We start from the raw sequence: 17919 nt of genomic DNA on the forward strand, positions 1-17919 counted from the left end.
CCTACTGTTGGCTGTTGAGAGTGTTGACTCTAGTGTTCAGTCTGATGATTCTGTCCGGGAATTTTCAGTACAGAATTAATGAAAACTTCAAGTCATTTGGGGTATTGTTATTTAAGTTTATAACAAATTACAGATGAAAGAACGCATGCATTATATCGTGGTATGTGTTGCAATACATTCATAATTATTGCAATATATTGCGAAATGAAAATCAGGCAAATACCTGTCACAAGCCAGAGTGGAGGTTTTTCCCCAGATAATTTGATACCCAAGTGTTATGATGGAAATCAGAAAAGAAAAAAATAGAAAAGTAATTTGTTTGAGGAACGATGTTGTCAAATGCCACTGTGAAGAGAAAACTTGTGTTCTACAGTCTCGATGTTCCTTCCTTATAAGGGTCTCAGACATGTGCAAACGCAAGATTATGTTTGACACCAGACTCTATTGAAACCGGCATCGACCTGTATCCATGGAACTGGTCTCTCACAATGGTTGCCACAACAACAAAAATTTACTGACATTTTTTAATCATTAAATTCTGCTGTAAACATACAGGGAAAAAAAATTAAAATTTTGTCAATTTTTATAATTTGGATTTTCAATTAAAAATGCATAAGAATTTTCACAGTAGGGAACTCAAAACATATCATTGCTGTAATTCCAATGTTAGAAGCCTGACAGAGGGTATTGGGATGGTATGATATTGTTATGAGGTTCAAGTTGAGGGGTGGGGAATGTATGGTGGACTATTGTTACCCCAAGATTAAAGGTTAGGAAGGGGAGGGAGGGGTGGGGGGAGTGTTAGTTTCCCCCAAAACACCCTCGTCTCCAGGAGTAGAGAGATCTGTTGCTGATATAAATCCAGGTGTAATGTGAGAGATGAAAGCCACCGACTCCGTTATTCTGACATACAGGCTATCTGCCGTGTCCGGCTACCATCATTACAGTCAGGAGGGAGATAAATCTGGACAAAGTGTTAAACCACAAGAATACAGAATGTGTAACAGTTGTTGACTCCGTGAGTGGCGAACCTCCAACATCGCTCCAGTACCAGTGATGTTGTGGTGGGCTTTGGGTAGCTGTTACTGCTGCTGCAACGATGCTATTGTCATCACTGTAGCTGAGGTTGGTAGATAAGAGTTAATGGCTATCGGTGCTGAATCCTGCAGATGGACGTAGCTCAGTTTCCACACAGTAGACCAGTATCAGCTCTCCACGGAGGACGATCAGATGCAGACAGGAGCAACAAATGCTGCCAGATGACTTTTTGCCATTACTTCTAAATGAGGCTTCATTCCTGTCATACATCTGTCTGTGGGCCTGGGAATGTTGGAGAGCTATGTCAACAGTGTACAGTGGAGGGTGTCCACTATGTACAGGTGCAGGGTGTCCACTATGTGCAGGTGTAGGGTGTCCACTATGTACAGGTGTAGGGTGTCCACTATGTACAGGTGTAGTGTGTCCACTATGTGCAGGTGTAGTGTGTCCACTATGTACAGGTGTAGGGTGTCCACTATGTACAGGTGTAGTGTGTCCACTATGTGCAGGTGTAGGGTGTCCACTATGTACAAATGTAGGTTGTCCACTATGTACAGGTGTAGGGTGTCCACTATGTGCTGGTGTAGGGTGTCAACTATGTACAGGTGAAGGGTGTCCACTATGTACAGGTGTAGGGTGTCCACTATGTGCAGGTGTAGGGTGTCAACTATGTACAGGTGAAGAGTGTCCACTATGTACAGGTGTAGGGTGTCCACTATGTGCAGGTGTAGGGTGTCCACTATGTACAGGTGCAGGGAGTCCCCTATGTACAGGTGCAGGGAGTCCACTATGTGCAGGTGTAGGGTGTCCACTATGTGCAGGTGTAGGGTGTCAACTATGTACAAATGTAGGATGTCCACTATGTACAGGTGTAGGGTGTCCACTATGTGCAGGTGTAGGGTGTCCACTATGTACAGGTGAAGGATGTCCACTATGTACAGGTGTAGGGTGTCCACTATGTGTAGGTGTAGGGTGTCCACTATGTACAAATGTAGGGTGTCCACTATGTACAGATGAAGGGTGTCCACTATGTACAGTGTAAGATGTCCACTATGTGCAGGTGTAGGGTGTCCACTATGTGCAGGTGTAGGGTGTCCACTATGTGCAGGTGTAGGGTGTCCACTATGTTCAGTGCAGGGAGTCCACTATATGCAGGTGTAGGGTGTCCACTATGTGCAGGTGTAGGGTGTCCACTATGTTCAGTGCAGAGAGTCCACTATATGCAGGTGTAGGGTGTCCACTATGTGCAGGTGTAGGGAGTCCACTATGTGCTGGTGTAGGGTGTCCACTATGTGCAGGTGAAAGGTGTCCACTATGTGCAGGTGTAGGGGGTCCACTATGTGCAGGTGAAAGGTGTCCACTATGTGAAGGTGTAGGGTGTCCACTATGTACAGGTGCAGGGAGTCCCCTATGTACAGGTGCAGGGAGTCCACTATGTGCAGGTGTAGGGTGTCCACTATGTGCAGGTGTAGGGTGTCAACTATGTACAAATGTAGGATGTCCACTATGTACAGGTGTAGGGTGTCCACTATGTGCAGGTGTAGGGTGTCCACTATGTGCAGGTGTAGGGTGTCCACTATGTTCAGTGCAGGGAGTCCACTATATGCAGGTGTAGGGTGTCCACTATGTGCAGGTGTAGGGTGTCCACTATGTTCAGTGCAGGGAGTCCACTATATGCAGGTGTAGGGTGTCCACTATGTGCAGGTGTAGGGAGTCTACTATGTGCTGGTGTAGGGTGTCCACTATGTGCAGGTGAAAGGTGTCCACTATGTGCAGGTGTAGGGGGTCCACTATGTGCAGGTGAAAGGTGTCCACTATGTGAAGGTGTAGGGTGTCCACTATGTACAAATGTAGGGTGTCCACTATGTACAGGTGAAGGGTGTCCACTATGTGCAGGTGTAGGGTGTCCACTATGTGCAGGTGTAGGGTGTCCACTATGTGCAGGTGTAGGGTGTCCACTATGTGCAGGTGTAGGGTGTCAACTATGTGCAGGTGTAGGGTGTCCACTATGTGCAGGTGTAGGGTGTCCACTATATGCAGGTGTAGGGTGTACACTATGTGCAGGTGTAGGGTGTCCACTATGTACAAATGTAGGGTGTCCACTATGTACAGGTGAAGGGTGTCCACTATGTGCAGGTGTAGGGTGTCCACTATGTGCAGGTGTAGGGTGTCCACTATATGCAGGTGTAGGGTGTACACTATGTGCAGGTGTAGGGTGTCCACTATGTACAAATGTAGGGTGTCCACTATGTACAGGTGAAGGGTGTCCACTATGTGCAGGTGTAGGGTGTCCACTATGTGCAGGTGTAGGGTGTCCACTATGTGCAGGTGTAGGGTGTCCACTATGTGCAGGTGTAGGGTGTCCACTATGTGCAGGTGTAGGGTGTCCACTATATGCAGGTGTAGGGTGTACACTATGTGCAGGTGTAGGGTGTCCACTATGTACAAATGTAGGGTGTCCACTATGTACAGGTGAAGGGTGTCCACTATGTGCAGGTGTAGGGTGTCCACTATGTGCAGGGTGCACAATAAAACCTTTCTAACACCACTAGTAAAACCTCTCAAATACTGCAAGTAAAACCTCTCAAACACCACTAGTAAAACCTCTCAAACACAAGTAAAACCTCAAGTAAAACCTCTCAAATGCAAGTAAAACGTCTCAAACACATGTAAAACCTCTCAAATACTACTCGTAAAACCCTTCAAACATCGTAACAAAAAACGATATTACAAATTTCCCTTTGGCTTCACCTGAACTGCTTGTGAAGTTTCCAAGTTAAAGAAATAGTAATTGCCTTCCGTTAGCGGGAGTTTTATCTGTGAGTGTGATGGGAAATACAGTATGTAATTAGTTGTGATGCTTCTAGTATCGGGTATTGGAGGGGAGATGTTTCGGAGCAAGGAGACGTAGTCAGCCAACATGAGATGACATGATATTTGTGGTGATCTGTAAGCAGATAGGCAGTATCTCCTTGCTGTGTTGAAAGTCAGGTCTAAATCTAGACAGTCGTACATTGCGTAGTCTCGTCTTACCTTGGTAGATTATGTTTTGTCTGAAATTAGTTTCAGATATGATTTATAATATATCAAACAGTCACCAAGTTCAGCAATAGAAACTAACTGTTTTCATCCACTTATCCTTATAATGATAACATATAGCAAAAGACTAGTTAATGGCAAATTTCTACTAATCCTTCTGAAACCTTAACTATTGGGCATTTGGGCAAGGACGACAGAACGAGTGCCAATTTCTGATGCTGAAGTTAGGCCAGCTCATAGATAAGTGTGTTACTTCTTCCCAAATAGAGTGGTAGGACTTTTGTTTTTACTTTTTTGTTTGAAAAATGGGGATTGTAAATTTCAATGGTGACAAGAACGATGTTGCAACTGGAGGGAGTGAGGCCAGAGTCGGGATCTCCGGGTTACGGCGGGTTGGGAAAAACAGAGAGATACACATGTGGTTTTTGTTGTCTTGTGAGAAGATGTTGGTGCTGTTGTCAGTCAGAGTCCGGGTCTCCGGGTTACGGCGGGTTGGGAAAAACAGAGAGATACACATGTGGTTTTTGTTGTCTTGTGAGAAGATGTTGGTGCTGTTGTCAGTCAGAGTCCGGGTCTCCGGGTTACGGCGGGTTGGGAAAAACAGAGAGATACACATGTGGTTTTTGTTGTCTTGTGAGAAGATGTTGGTGCTGTTGTCGTGATGGTACAGGGACGTGGAGAAAGGAAGAATTGATGCAGAACGTGTTCTTCCAATTCATCATTTTCTCAATTATTGATTGATTTCAGTTGCCAAGCATGGAATCAATCATGGCCTGTATGATTGATTATTTTCCTGTGTAAGTTACAGTTGATGATGACATGACATTGACATGACATGATGACGATGACATGATAATGATATGACGACATGACATGATGACGATGACATGATAATGATATGACGACATGACATGATGACGATGACATGATAATGATATGACGACATGACATGATGACGATGACATGATGGCGATGACATGATGATGACATGCTTGAACACTACCAAGTTTTACAAGATTGTATTTAAAAACACTTGAATAAAACCACCATTATATGTGACTACATGAAAAACCCCAGTACAATTACACCATTTTTCATGAAGCCGGTCTCCGACACAAGCACACATGCTATTACAACAATCCAACTTTCAGTGTAAACCACATCGATAAGATGGTTGGAGTTACTCTTGTTGAGACAAGTACTAAATTGCTTGAACAACATGTCTGGCCCCTTCAATATACTTTTGTTTCTGATTCATCTTTTCGCAAAACGTAGTATTTATCACATATAGATAGCTAACTGGTCATAAAAGAATACATTTAAAATAGTTAAGATACTTTTTACCCATGTACTGAAACACATTTGTGCAGTACATACTTTTTGAAACTCAGGTGAATATTTTGGGCCTTAGACAACTGTTAACTGTTGACATGTTAGTACATATACTACTCAAAAGAAGTTAAGGATCATCCGATTCTTTCATATTGGTAAAGTTAATCTGTCATGGCATGAGAGATTAACTATAGTACCGTATTTTCTTGAGTATAGTGCGCACCCATGTATAATGCGCACCCCCCTCTAGCGGGTTCAATATTTTGGAAAAAAAGAAATTTGAATATTATGCGCAGAAAATTTTTCCACCGTACCCTTTCAGCAAAGTCCGGCAAACGAACGGGTGCTGAGAAACTTCATCAGTACAAATTCGAAATTTGCGATAAAAAATCACCAGACATGTTTATTTACCGTTTAAATAGTATTTATTGTTCTGCTAGGCATTGTTTTATATTTAGGGATTAAGATTACCTTGCGAATTTTCTCGTAAACTAAGCTGGAAACAGCAATCAGCTGTACACACGTTTTCTTGGAATTGACCGGTGATTCGGTCAAGACACACCGAATGATATAACTTTATAAGATTTTTAATGCAAGGATCGGCAACAATTGTATCTGAAACTATTTTATTTATCAGGAATAATATATTCCATTATTTTCTTAATTATATGCAACCTTTACTAAACATATTTAAAATAATAATAACCCTAAGCGAAGCAGCTGATCGCTATTCCCGGGTATTATTTTTTACATGGATCATGTCTGACCAGTCACCGTCAAGGCTCACGCGCACGTGATCACGTGATTGCGAGAATTTCATGTTGACATAGAATCGTCAAACAAAAACAAATATGACTTTTAACGAGTCAAAGTATGTCATTTATGATATATGTATCCATTCTCTGTCAACTAAAGTTTATTTCAAGGCGTCAATAGCGGTATTCTGACCGTGTCTGCTGTTAATAACGGTGAGTTGTGCGATCTTCCGATCGCTTCACAGACGATTTCGCCGAAATTAATAAAAACAATATTATAAGGAATTTTGAATAAAATCAATGAAATAAGTTACAAACATAAGTCCAGATATACAAAGAACACTTTTTATAGCCAGACAGTGTAATTACATAATTATTTTGCGAACTTCAGTATGGATTTGTTGACATGGTATTCCCGGTGTTTCGTGTTCACGGTAATGTCTTTCCATGGGGGAAAAAAACATCCAAACTCATAATTCGTGTATAATGCGCACCCCCTTCTACACAGCTGTGTTTTTTCGAAAAAAAGTGCGCACTATACTCAAGAAAATACGGTAATATGAAAGAATCAGGTGATCCTTAACTTCTTTTGAGTAGTATATATGAAACCAGTCTTCCATGTGAACACGGTTGATCCCTCAATTCTGAGGCGTTACTACACATACAAGCCAGTCTTCTATGTGAACATGGATGATCCCTCCATTCTGAGGTGTTACTGCACATACAAGCCAGTCTTACATGTGAACATGGATGATCCCTCAATTCTGAGGCGTTACTACACATACAAGCCAGTCTTCCATGTGAACATGGATGATCCCTCCATTCTGAGGTGTTACTGCACATACAAGCCAGTCTTCCATGTGAACATGGATGATCCCTCAATTCTGAGGCGTTACTACACATACAAGCCAGTCTTCCATGTAAACATGGATGATCCCTCCATTGTGAGGTGTTACTGCACATACAAACCAGTCTTCCATGTGAACATGGATGATCCCTCCATTCTGAGGCGTTACTACACATACAAGCCAGTCTTCCATGTGAACATGGACGATCCCTCCATTCTGAGGCATTACTACACATACAAGTCAGTCTTCCATGTGAACATGGATGATCCCTCCATTGTGAGGTGTTACTACACATACAAGTCAGTCTTCCATGTGAACATGGACGATCCCTCCATTCTGAGGCGTTACTACACATACAAGTCAGTCTTCCATGTGAACATGGATGATCCCTCCATTGTGAGGTGTTACTACACATAAAAGTCAGTCTTCTGTGTGAACATGGATGATCCCTCCATTCTGAGGTGTTACAGCACATTTTGTCTTTCATGTGAACATGGATGATCCCTCCATTTTGAGGTGTTAGCAGATATATATGAGTGTGTCCTGTGGACATGAACCCTCCTTAATTAGTTAATACTGTAGATACTTGTGACATGAGGTCAGAGGATGAGAGCCATAATGCCTTGACCGGCCAGTGGCGCTGACCTCGTCACTTGTTTAGGGATATTAATTAATTAGGTTCTTGATCGTATCAGAGAAATGGCTACGATGAATATGACATCCATCGAACATGATGGAAGGAGATAGAAGGATGTGATGGAAATTGACCATACATTAAATTGTCTGTTAATGAAAGAAGCAGTGTTCAAACTTGGTCTGTGATGATTGTTTCTAGATTGGCATTGGTGTTTTCCTGTAGGGTTGGTGTTGTCCTGTAGGGCCAGCGGCGGGGTATTGACAGATATTGAGTTATGTCATGGCACAATGACTGCAGCCATTAGAATGTTGAGGTGGTTTATGGGCGTCCAAACATTGGTCTGATTGTCGGCGCTTCGTGCAGGTAATCGGGTAAACAGAACTACAGGAGTTCCTATTTGTTGCAGCAACTTGGAGACAATGAAGATGTAATTACAGCTTAGAATTGCGTTATTTAGAAACAAATGTTTGAGTGTGATTCACTGCCGCCTGTCAAGTTGTTAATGGTTGGCTTGTGGAATTGTTTGAAAAAACACAAGTTTAAAATACAAATATATATATTTATATTTTAATCGATCTCTTTAAAGTATCATTGGTAAGCTAAAATAGATAAGTCCCCCAGCATGATACTGCTGGAATATTGCTAAAAGCGGTGTTAAACCATACTCACTCACTCACTCACTCACTCACTCACTCACTCACTCACTCACTCACTCACTCACTCACTCACTCACTCACTCACTCACTCAAATAGTTTAAAGTAAAACAGTAGAAATGGTAGTTTTCAAGTCAAGGGTTAATGTCCCTCATTTGCCTACATGTACATATACCTCCGTGGTCTAATGGTAGAGCATCCACCCGGAGAGCGGAGGTTGGGGTTCGATTCCCGGCTGCGTCATACCAAAAGACGTTAAAAGAAGGTACTTGTTGTTACCCTGTCTGGCGCTCAGCATTAAGGGGCGAAAACAAGGACTGGTCGGCTCGGAGTCAGTATACTGTGTCTGAGTGGGGTATTCATGTTAATCTGCGACATGGTATCTCAGTAGGGCTAGCACTATAAATTGGCATGAGTCAGGACTAGTACAAGCAACCATGCACGCACGCCTGCACATCGCTATTTAAGTGCAAATGTTACTCTCATCCAGGATTATTGTTTAGGTAACTGTCTAAACAGACTAAACATTGAGTCCCCACAAGTCTGGTTTAGACAGTTTATATACGTCACAGAGGACTCTTGGTAGGAAGGAAAAAATGTGATGAATTCTACTTTCTGTTTTAACGCATAATTGTGATTTGTTTGGTTGACAGATGTGTAGTATAAGATAAGATACCTTGTTGCTAAATTGTATTGTTCTCAATTTTCCTTTTATTTACAAAATAAGAAAATCATGCACAATACAGACACCATAGATGCTAAGTGTCTGTAGAGATTCTCTGTGTCACACCTGTCAAGTGTTCTTACAGGATGACGAGTTGTTTGTACATTCAGAGGTTTTACTGTCTTGTTGTCCTTCATTAAGAGCGTTCTAGAGAGCCACTAGAGCCCTCTGGCTTGCTGCGTGTTTTCCTCTCCATCGATGATGAGAGCATGACGTCCCAGGGTCGTCCCCAAGGTCGTCCCCAAGCCCCTCGATGCGGAGGGTTCATCATCTAGGCTGCACTCCACAGACCAGTTTCCACAAATTAAAATTAAAATGTTAAGAATAGTCTTGTTTTTTTCGTTGCACAAAGTCTGTTAACAGTTTTTGTGTGCAAAAAGCTCTCAAACAGGTCAATACTTTTATTTTTTTATATTTTTTTAATTCTCAAGATAGTTGCCACGGTTTTACAATTAACCCTTACAGACTCACGTGCCAAGAGGTACAGGACTTGGTGTGATAATAACATTACTTAGAATAATAAGTAACAAAGTAACAGTTCATATATCAATTAACTTGTTCTAAGAATAAGACTATTTTTTAAATTAAATTTATATGGCCGTTATGTTTGCTTTGTCACATATTGTGTATAATTTCCTTAATAGGTCAGTAGTTGGGGTCATTGCTGGGGACAAACTGTGTGGACTTTTAAGATCTGTATTTTGCTGCATCGGTATATGTAGTTATGCTTATATTATCAAGTTGAAATAGGTAAGGATTTGGTCTCTCTAATCTTATTAAGATATAGATCATTTTTAATAAACAAGAACCAAATGTTATGTTTTGAAATTATTATTGAACAAAATATGTTTCAGTCCATCGTCACAAACAGATTTCATATTTTTATGTTTTTGTGCGGTTGTGAGATGCTGAAGATCATGAGTCAAATAGGTCGACAAGAATTTTTTGTTTCAGTTGAAGTCAGGCCAGATTTCAGATGTTTTTTTCTTCTTGAAAAGGTCTAAATATATTTTCCATTTGAGTAGTGACAGTCTAGCTTGTCTTCTTGGTCTTCAGTTGCAAAAGAACTTGAGAACTTTGTGTAATAAAAGAAACGGCTGTTCAGTTTTGATGTTTTTTCCAATTTTCATTTTTGTAAGCTTTGAATCTGTAAACCAGTTTTTTAAAAGACTCACATCACCAGAAATCCTCTTATAGAAATGGGATACCAGTGATTAAGATATGTTTGGATGTTCGACCTTGTTCGACTTAAACTTCGTCTGCTGGAACATTGACATTGACGAGAGACGAGGATCGTGTAATTATCCAAGACGGGAGAGAATCGCCAGCATGATAGGATGTAGATCCACACAAAAACAATGATTCCAAAGTCAGTGTTCAAAATAAAAAAAGTGTTAAATTTATATGCTACTTTCCATACTACTTTTTTTTAAGCCAATTAACGTAATGGCAGGTCGTTCATATTGTTGTGGTTAGAAATCAGTGTCGGATGTGCCTAGAATATAAATCTGCCGATGTGTGAGTGCAGGTTGTACAGGAGGCGAGGAGACATGGAGGTCGTGTGTCGCCGAGTCCTGTCATGAATAGAGAACGCAGCAACTCTGTAATGGACATATATAATGTTGACAAGGCTGGCGAGTTCTGCTGTGGCATACAGATTCCTCTATACGAGGAACCAACATACTGTGAAAAATCCCTTGTTGAAAACCTGGCCTTGTTGAAAACCCTTGTTGAAAACCTGGTCTTGTTGAAAACCCCTGTTGTAAACCTTTGTTGTAAGCCCTTATTGTAAACCCCTGTTAAAACCCTTGGTGAAAACCCTTGTAAACCCTTGTTGAAAACCCCTGTTGAAAGCCCTTATTGAAAACCCTTGTTGAAAACCCTTGTTGAAGACCCCTGTTGAAAACCCTTGTTGTATATCATTGTTGTAAACCCCTGTTGAAAACCTGGGCCTGTTGAAAACCCCTGTTGAAAACCTGGGCCTGTTGAAAACCCCTGTTGAAAACCCTTGTTGTAAATCATTGTTGTAAACCCCTGTTGAAAACCCCTGTTGAAAACCTGGGCCTGTTGAAAACCCCTGTTGTTAACCCTCATTAAAAGGCCCAGTTGAAAACCCTTGTTTGAATCCTTTATTGAAAACCCTTGTTGAAAACCCCTGTTGAAAACCCCTGTTGTAAACCATTGTTGAAAACCCATATTTGAATCTGTTAAAACCCTTATCCCTCGTTGTGCACCCCCACATTGGAAACCCCCTGTTGGAAACCTCCTCGTTGCAAGACACACGATGGAAACCCAGTCTGTGACTTCAGCCAGTAGTCGGAAGCGTGAGTCTAGTGAAGTCTTGTTTGATCTGGTAAGCTCCTACATCTCACTCCATGCCACAACACTAAAGTCTACTGAACATTATGCTGACAGCCATGTTCAGATTAGTAGCCTCAAAAGATTCTGGCTGGAACTGGGACCCCCTTGTTTGAAGGTCTGTGTTAGAAATCCCCTGTTATAGTCTGGAAGGTAATTTAAGGTACCGACGTTTACTACAATATCTGAAAAACTATCGGACCTGCTCCAGTCAAAGTTGGTATGAGATTATTTAACAGTCATACATAACTGGATATTACATTACTCGAAAGGGTGCACATGAATCACGCACGAATACGGTGTTAGCGTTGGGCGTCTCAACGTGCGTGATTCCTGTGCACCCTTTCGAGTTGAGTTGATTCGATCATATGTCATATGGCCCTGTGACGCAGGGGTAGCATTATGCAGATGGCTGTTTCAATGAATGCTCATTCCACCCATGACGAACAGGTCTGGTTGTTGATGAAATATAGTGATAGCTAAATAGACAGATTTTTTATTCATGCACCGATTGTCTTTAAATGTAATATCCAGTTATGTTTGACTGTTTAATAATCTCATACCAACTTTGACTGGAGTAGGTCCGATAGTTTTTCAGATATTGTAGTAAACGTCGGTACCTTAAATTACCTCCCAGACTATAGTTGTGACAGAGAGACATCCCTGACTTCAAGTAATCCATCGATTTGGGTGGAAGATACAATTATAAGTAATGTGATGTTGTCAATAATGTATGATGTCAGGTAATCAATGACTGAGTGTTTACTGGTGCTGGAACAACATGACATGGAGGGCAAGTCAACAACACGACATGGAGGGCAAGTCAACAACACGACATGGAGGGCAAGTCAACAACACGACATGGAGGGCAAGTCAACAACACGACATGGAGGGCAAGTCAACAACACGACATTGAGGGCAAGTGAACAACACAACATGGAGGGCAAGTCAACAACATGACATGGAGGGCAAGTCAACAGCGCGACGGTGGCCGTCACGGGGGCAGTCACAAATTGTGACCTGTTACGTGTGACAGCAAGATACAATAACATGTGACATAGAAATAGCTGTGACTGGATTATTTAATATGTTATGTGATGTTGAGGATGTTGTTGTTGATGATGTTGGTAATGATGATGTTGGTAATGATGATGATTTTGATGGTGATGAAGGGGATGATGATGGTGTTGGTGATGGTGTTGATGATGGTGTTGATGATGATGATGTTGATGGTGATGATGATGATGATTTTGATGGTGTTGAAGGGGATGATAATGATAGTGATGATGATAGTGTTGTTTGTGATGATGGTGGTGGTGGTGGTGATGAGGGTGTTGATTGTGCACTGATGGTGCCTCCTTCCACTTCTGTTGGGGGTTCTGGGTACCCGGTAAGTCTTGCAACTCAAGCTGCGGTGATTATTTCATCAGGCAATGAAGCCCTCTCACTTGTCTGACTTTTGTTTTCCAAATCACACAAAACTTCTTGCAAGCCAATGCTCCTGAGCAACTTGGACAACTATTGACTTCTTTTTGAACTCCGCAGGATCAAATTTACTGTCAATATTTGCTCCTGGCCTGGCGTGGCAACGTGGAGTTGAGGAGAATCCATTGACAAAATTACCCATAATTCCGGCACCACGCCATGCCTCGGTGTGATCAGGGACTTTTGGCGTGGCAAATTACTGCTAGACGTCCCTACTCGGCTATGTCAATACCGGCGCCGATCTACATGATTGGACAACACTGAGCAAAGGGGTCCAATTTGACCATCGGAACAAGATGTCGCATTCTTCCTCACAGCTTTATGAGCTGTACTTTGGAAGTAGCAATACTTATAACAGATTACCTTAAATGCCAGCAGATTTGTCCAACAGTAAAAACACGCTAAAATTGTCGTAGTCTGTCAGAAATTTGTCGACTCATCAGTTTGATGGGCAGATTAGTATTCATGGTCGGCAGTGGATGAAACAGTCGAGGACGTCGGGGGAGTTTAGCGACTACTGTGGGATCTTCCTTCATTACCATCTCCATGGTCAATATTTGTAAGAATAACAATAAGCTCCTTGGAAAGCTTGTCCGGTCTCCATTATGGCTTAGGGAATTGTGCCTGGAATTGTTATCAGTTAGCGTCTGCTTTCTCGGTTGATGTTCTTACAGCGGCATTGCCCTCGTACTACAGATGGGCCTCGTTAATACTGTATGGTGCTTCATGGAGGGAGAACTGTCGTATGTACAACATTGCCCTCGTACTACAGATGGACCTCGTTAATACTGTACAGTGCGTCATTGAGGGAGAACTGTCATATGTACAGCATTGCCCTCGTACTTCAGATGGGCCTCGTTAATACTGTACAGTGCTTCACAGAGAGAGAACTTCATGATATGTACGGTATTAACTCTGAAAACTAGGATAAGGGACTTCTGGTTTATAGAAATGCACATGATGAGTTCATAAGAACAACGTTAAGAGCTTGCTTCTATCAGCGGGTTGATGTCAGGAATACAGTTAGATATGTACAGTTGGAAAACTTACTTCCATCAGCGGGTTTCATCTCAAGGACTGTGGTTGGATTTGGTTGTGTAGAGTTGGAATACTTACTTCCATCAGTGGGTTTCATCTCAAGGACTGTGGTTGGATTTGGTTGTGTAGAGTTGGAATACTTACTTCCATCAGCGGGTTTCATCTCAAGGACTGTGGTTGGATTTGGTTGTGTAGAGTTGGAATACTGGCCTACTAGTCTGGAGGACGTATATCGTTACATGGTTACTGCCACTTTGTCAGATTGTAAAAACCTTGGTTGTAGAAACTTTGGGCCTTTTAATGAGAGAGTTCTTTGAAGTAGGTTCTAGTCGGTGTCCGAAATAACTGCCTGCCCTCCAGCCCGTGGCTAATAACTTTTCTGTCTGGCTGCATAAAAATGTCCTCCACCTGTCCGACTGTCTGGCAGATCATTGTAAGACTACTCCTGTATTCAGAGTTACTCCGATATGTTATAGGCGTCATCTGGTATGTCCGTCTGTCCGTATTTCGTTTTCGGAGCATAACTTGAAAACCATGGAAGATTTTTCATCCAAACTTGGTCCATATATTAACCAGAGGCTGAAGTGGTGTCTTTTGCTGTTCCCAAGTAGTTATTTGCATTATTGCAACTTAATGAAGATGAGATTTGTCTCGTATTCTGTTTCAATATTCATAATGTCTGAATGCGGGAAGGTAACTTTGAAGATGGGCAGGTAACTTTGAAGATGGACAGGTAACTTTGAAGATGGGCAGGTAACTTTGAAGATGGGCAGGTAACTTTGAAGATGGACAGGTAACTTTGAAGATGGGCAGGTAACTTTGAAGATGGACAGGTAACTTTGAAGATGGACAGGTAACTTTGAAGATGGGCAGGTAACTTTGAAGATGGGCAGGTAACTTTGAAGATGGGCAGGTAACTTTGAAGATGGGCAGGTAACTTTGAAGATGGGCAGGTAACTTTGAAGAGGGACAGGTAACTTTGAAGAGGGACAGGTAACTTTGAAGATGGGCAGGTAACTTTGAAGAGGGACAGGTAACTTTGAAGATGGACAGGTAACTTTGCAGAGGGACAGGTAACTTTGCAGAGGGACAGGTAACTTTGAAGAGGGACAGGTAACTTTGAAGAGGGACAGGTAACTTTGAAGATGGACGGGTAACTTTGAAGAGGGGCAGGTAACTTTGAAGAGGGGCAGGTAACTTTGAAGATGGACAGGTAACTTTGAAGATGGACAGGTAACTTTGAAGATGGGCAGGTAACTTTGAAGATGGACAGGTAACTTTGAAGATGGACAGGTAACTTTGAAGAGGGACAGGTAACTTAGAAGATGGGCAGGTAACTTTGAAGAGGGACAGGTAACTTTGAAGATGGACAGGTAACTTTGAAGATGGACAGGTAACTTTGAAGATGGACAGGTAACTTTGAAGAGGGACAGGTAACTTTGAAGAGGGACAGGTAACTTTGAAGATGGACAGGTAACTTTGAAGATGGACAGGTAACTTTGAAGATGGGCAGGTAACTTTGAAGATGGACAGGTAACTTTGAAGAGGGACAGGTAACTTTGAAGAGGGACAGGTAACTTTGAAGATGGACAGGTAACTTTGAAGAGGGACAGGTAACTTTGAAGAGGGACAGGTAACTTTGAAGATGGGCAGGTAACTTTGAAGATGGGCAGGTAACTTTGAAGATGGACAGGTAACTTTGAAGATGGGCAGGTAACTTTGAAGATGGACAGGTAACTTTGAAGATGGGCAGGTAACTTTGAAGAGGGACAGGTAACTTTGAAGATGGACAGGTAACTTTGAAGATGGGCAGGTAACTTTGAAGATGGACAGGTAAATTTGAAGATGGACAGGTAACTTTGAAGATGGACAGGTAACTTTGAAGATGGACAGGTAACTTTGAAGATGGGCAGGTAACTTTGAAGAGGGACGGGTAACTTTGAAGAGGGACAGGTAACTTTGAAGATGGGCAGGTAACTTTGAAGATGGGCAGGTAACTTTGAAGATGGACAGGTAACTTTGAAGAGGGACAGGTAACTTTGCAGATGGGCAGGTAACTTTGAAGATGGGCAGGCAACACTTATGGGTCACCTGCCAGACTGTCTTGATTGTAAAACGATATCAAACACTGGTTCTGGTGCAGTGTGCTGCATGGCGACACAGGTTGTCAGGACATGGCTTGCGTGACTGGGTTTTGTCCTTCACAACGTCTTGTTGTCTAATGAGGGAAGTACTGTGCAAAATGTCTCTACACACCTAGCCACTTGCTTGGAGTCTATTGTCTTAGCGCTGGAGAGGACGGGTTCTAAGTATAGAATGTTGTCATATTAACCAGTGTCATATATGTGGATATATAGCCGAAGGAAGAGACTAGCCATTACCAACTGCGGAGCACACATCCGATAATGTGATCAATTACAGCTAATATTTGCTGCAGTGCTCATGGGTCTGCTGTGACAATGAAGATCGACCAGGGGTATCTTTGTGCATTCTCAGTGTACAGACAGACTGCTTCTGGCTTCAAACAATGGGTTTGGCCCACTGGGCAGGAGGTTTGCTTGTTTGATTCCCCACCTGCAAACAATTTTGTTGAGCTTATTGATCTCTGACATGACAGGATAAAGGAGATATACTCTTCTCACACACTCACTCACACACTCACTCACTTACTCACTCACTCACTCTTTCACACACTCACTCACACACTCACTCACTTACTCACACTCACTCACTCACACACTCACTCACTCACTTACTCACACTCACTCACTCACACTCACTCACACACTCACTCTCACACACTCACTCACACACTCACTCACTTACTCACTCACTCACTCTCTCACTCACTCACTCACACACTCACTCACACACTCACTCACTCACTCACACACTCACTCACTCACACACTCACTCACTCACTCACTCACTCTCTCACACACTCACTCACTTACTCACTCTCTCACACACTCACTCACACACTCACTTACTTACACTCACTTACTCACACACTCACTCACTTACTCACTCACTCACACTCACTCACACACTCAATCTCACACACTCACTCACACACTCACTCACTCACACTCCATCCCACGCCTGTTTGCTCACTCACTCACTCTCCTGTTTCCTCGCTCGCTCGCTCGCTCACTCACTCACTCACTCACTCACCCTCGCAACCTGTGTTTGACCTTCACCCCTCCAGTAGGTCTCGGCAGAGCTGTCACTCACTCACCCTCGCTCACTGTTTCACCTTCACCCCTTAAATAGGTGTCGTCAGGTCTGCCAGTCAGTCAGCGGAGTATATCTTCACCTTGATGGCGACACTTATATCACTAAACAACCACATACTGTGACTAATTGTCAAATCTCAAGGCTTCTTGTCACCATAGCAACTGCAGCCAGGTGGAAATGATTGGATTGGTGTTCCGACCCCTCCTCACAGGTAGGAAGATACAGCGAGTCTACCTGGGCGGAACAATTGTCGATTGTAATGAGTGGGAAAATAATCTCTTATCTATTACTGAGTGCGAGGCAATATGGCTTGTTATCACCTAGCTGAACTAGAGTTATATATAGAAGAAGAACTGCTAGGAACACCGACACATGATCTAAATAGTCAGTAGCCTGAAATGGTATTTGTTGTTGATTTTAAAAAAAGCTTTTCAGAATAAGTAGCCAGTATCAGTTTAGTTTGTCTGTTTTGAAAACAGCTGATTGTCTTGCAACCGATTAAATTTAGCATTATATATTTTCAGTTGATATCATCTCTGGTAGAGAGGTTAATGGCCGCACACACTAAACACTGTCCTCATAATTTCTTTTTTTTTTAAAACTACGCTTGAGTCTTAGTTATGAGTCTTAGCCTTGAAAAAAGTTAACAATGTCTTGAAACTGCTTTAAAGATTGTAGCTTTCATCATATCTGTCTGTATTGCCAGATTCGCTGTGCGGAGTTGTGTCCCTTGGGCGCACCAGAAACTTCAATGATTGTGGGTTCAAATCCCGG

At 42.3% G+C, this 17919-nt stretch overlaps 1 protein-coding gene across 2 annotated transcripts in view; it reads left to right on the forward strand.

The window, feature by feature from the left end:
- LOC124145607 (carboxyl-terminal PDZ ligand of neuronal nitric oxide synthase protein-like) overlaps window positions 1-17919 on the forward strand; it is a 220329-nt gene that overhangs the window by 2624 nt on the left and 199786 nt on the right. The window contains exon 1 of one of the 2 annotated variants that reach the window (XM_048389688.1): window positions 17228-17356. The exons of the other annotated variant lie outside the window; for it this stretch is intronic. The gene's annotated coding sequence lies outside the window, so the exon portion shown is untranslated. Of the gene's footprint in view, window positions 1-17227; window positions 17357-17919 lie in introns of those variants that run through there. 2 annotated transcript variants of the gene reach the window in all.

Source organism: Haliotis rufescens, unplaced genomic scaffold (assembly GCF_023055435.1).
Source record: "Haliotis rufescens isolate VD_foot unplaced genomic scaffold, xgHalRufe1.0.p SCAF_8, whole genome shotgun sequence".
NCBI lineage: Eukaryota > Metazoa > Mollusca > Gastropoda > Lepetellida > Haliotidae > Haliotis > Haliotis rufescens.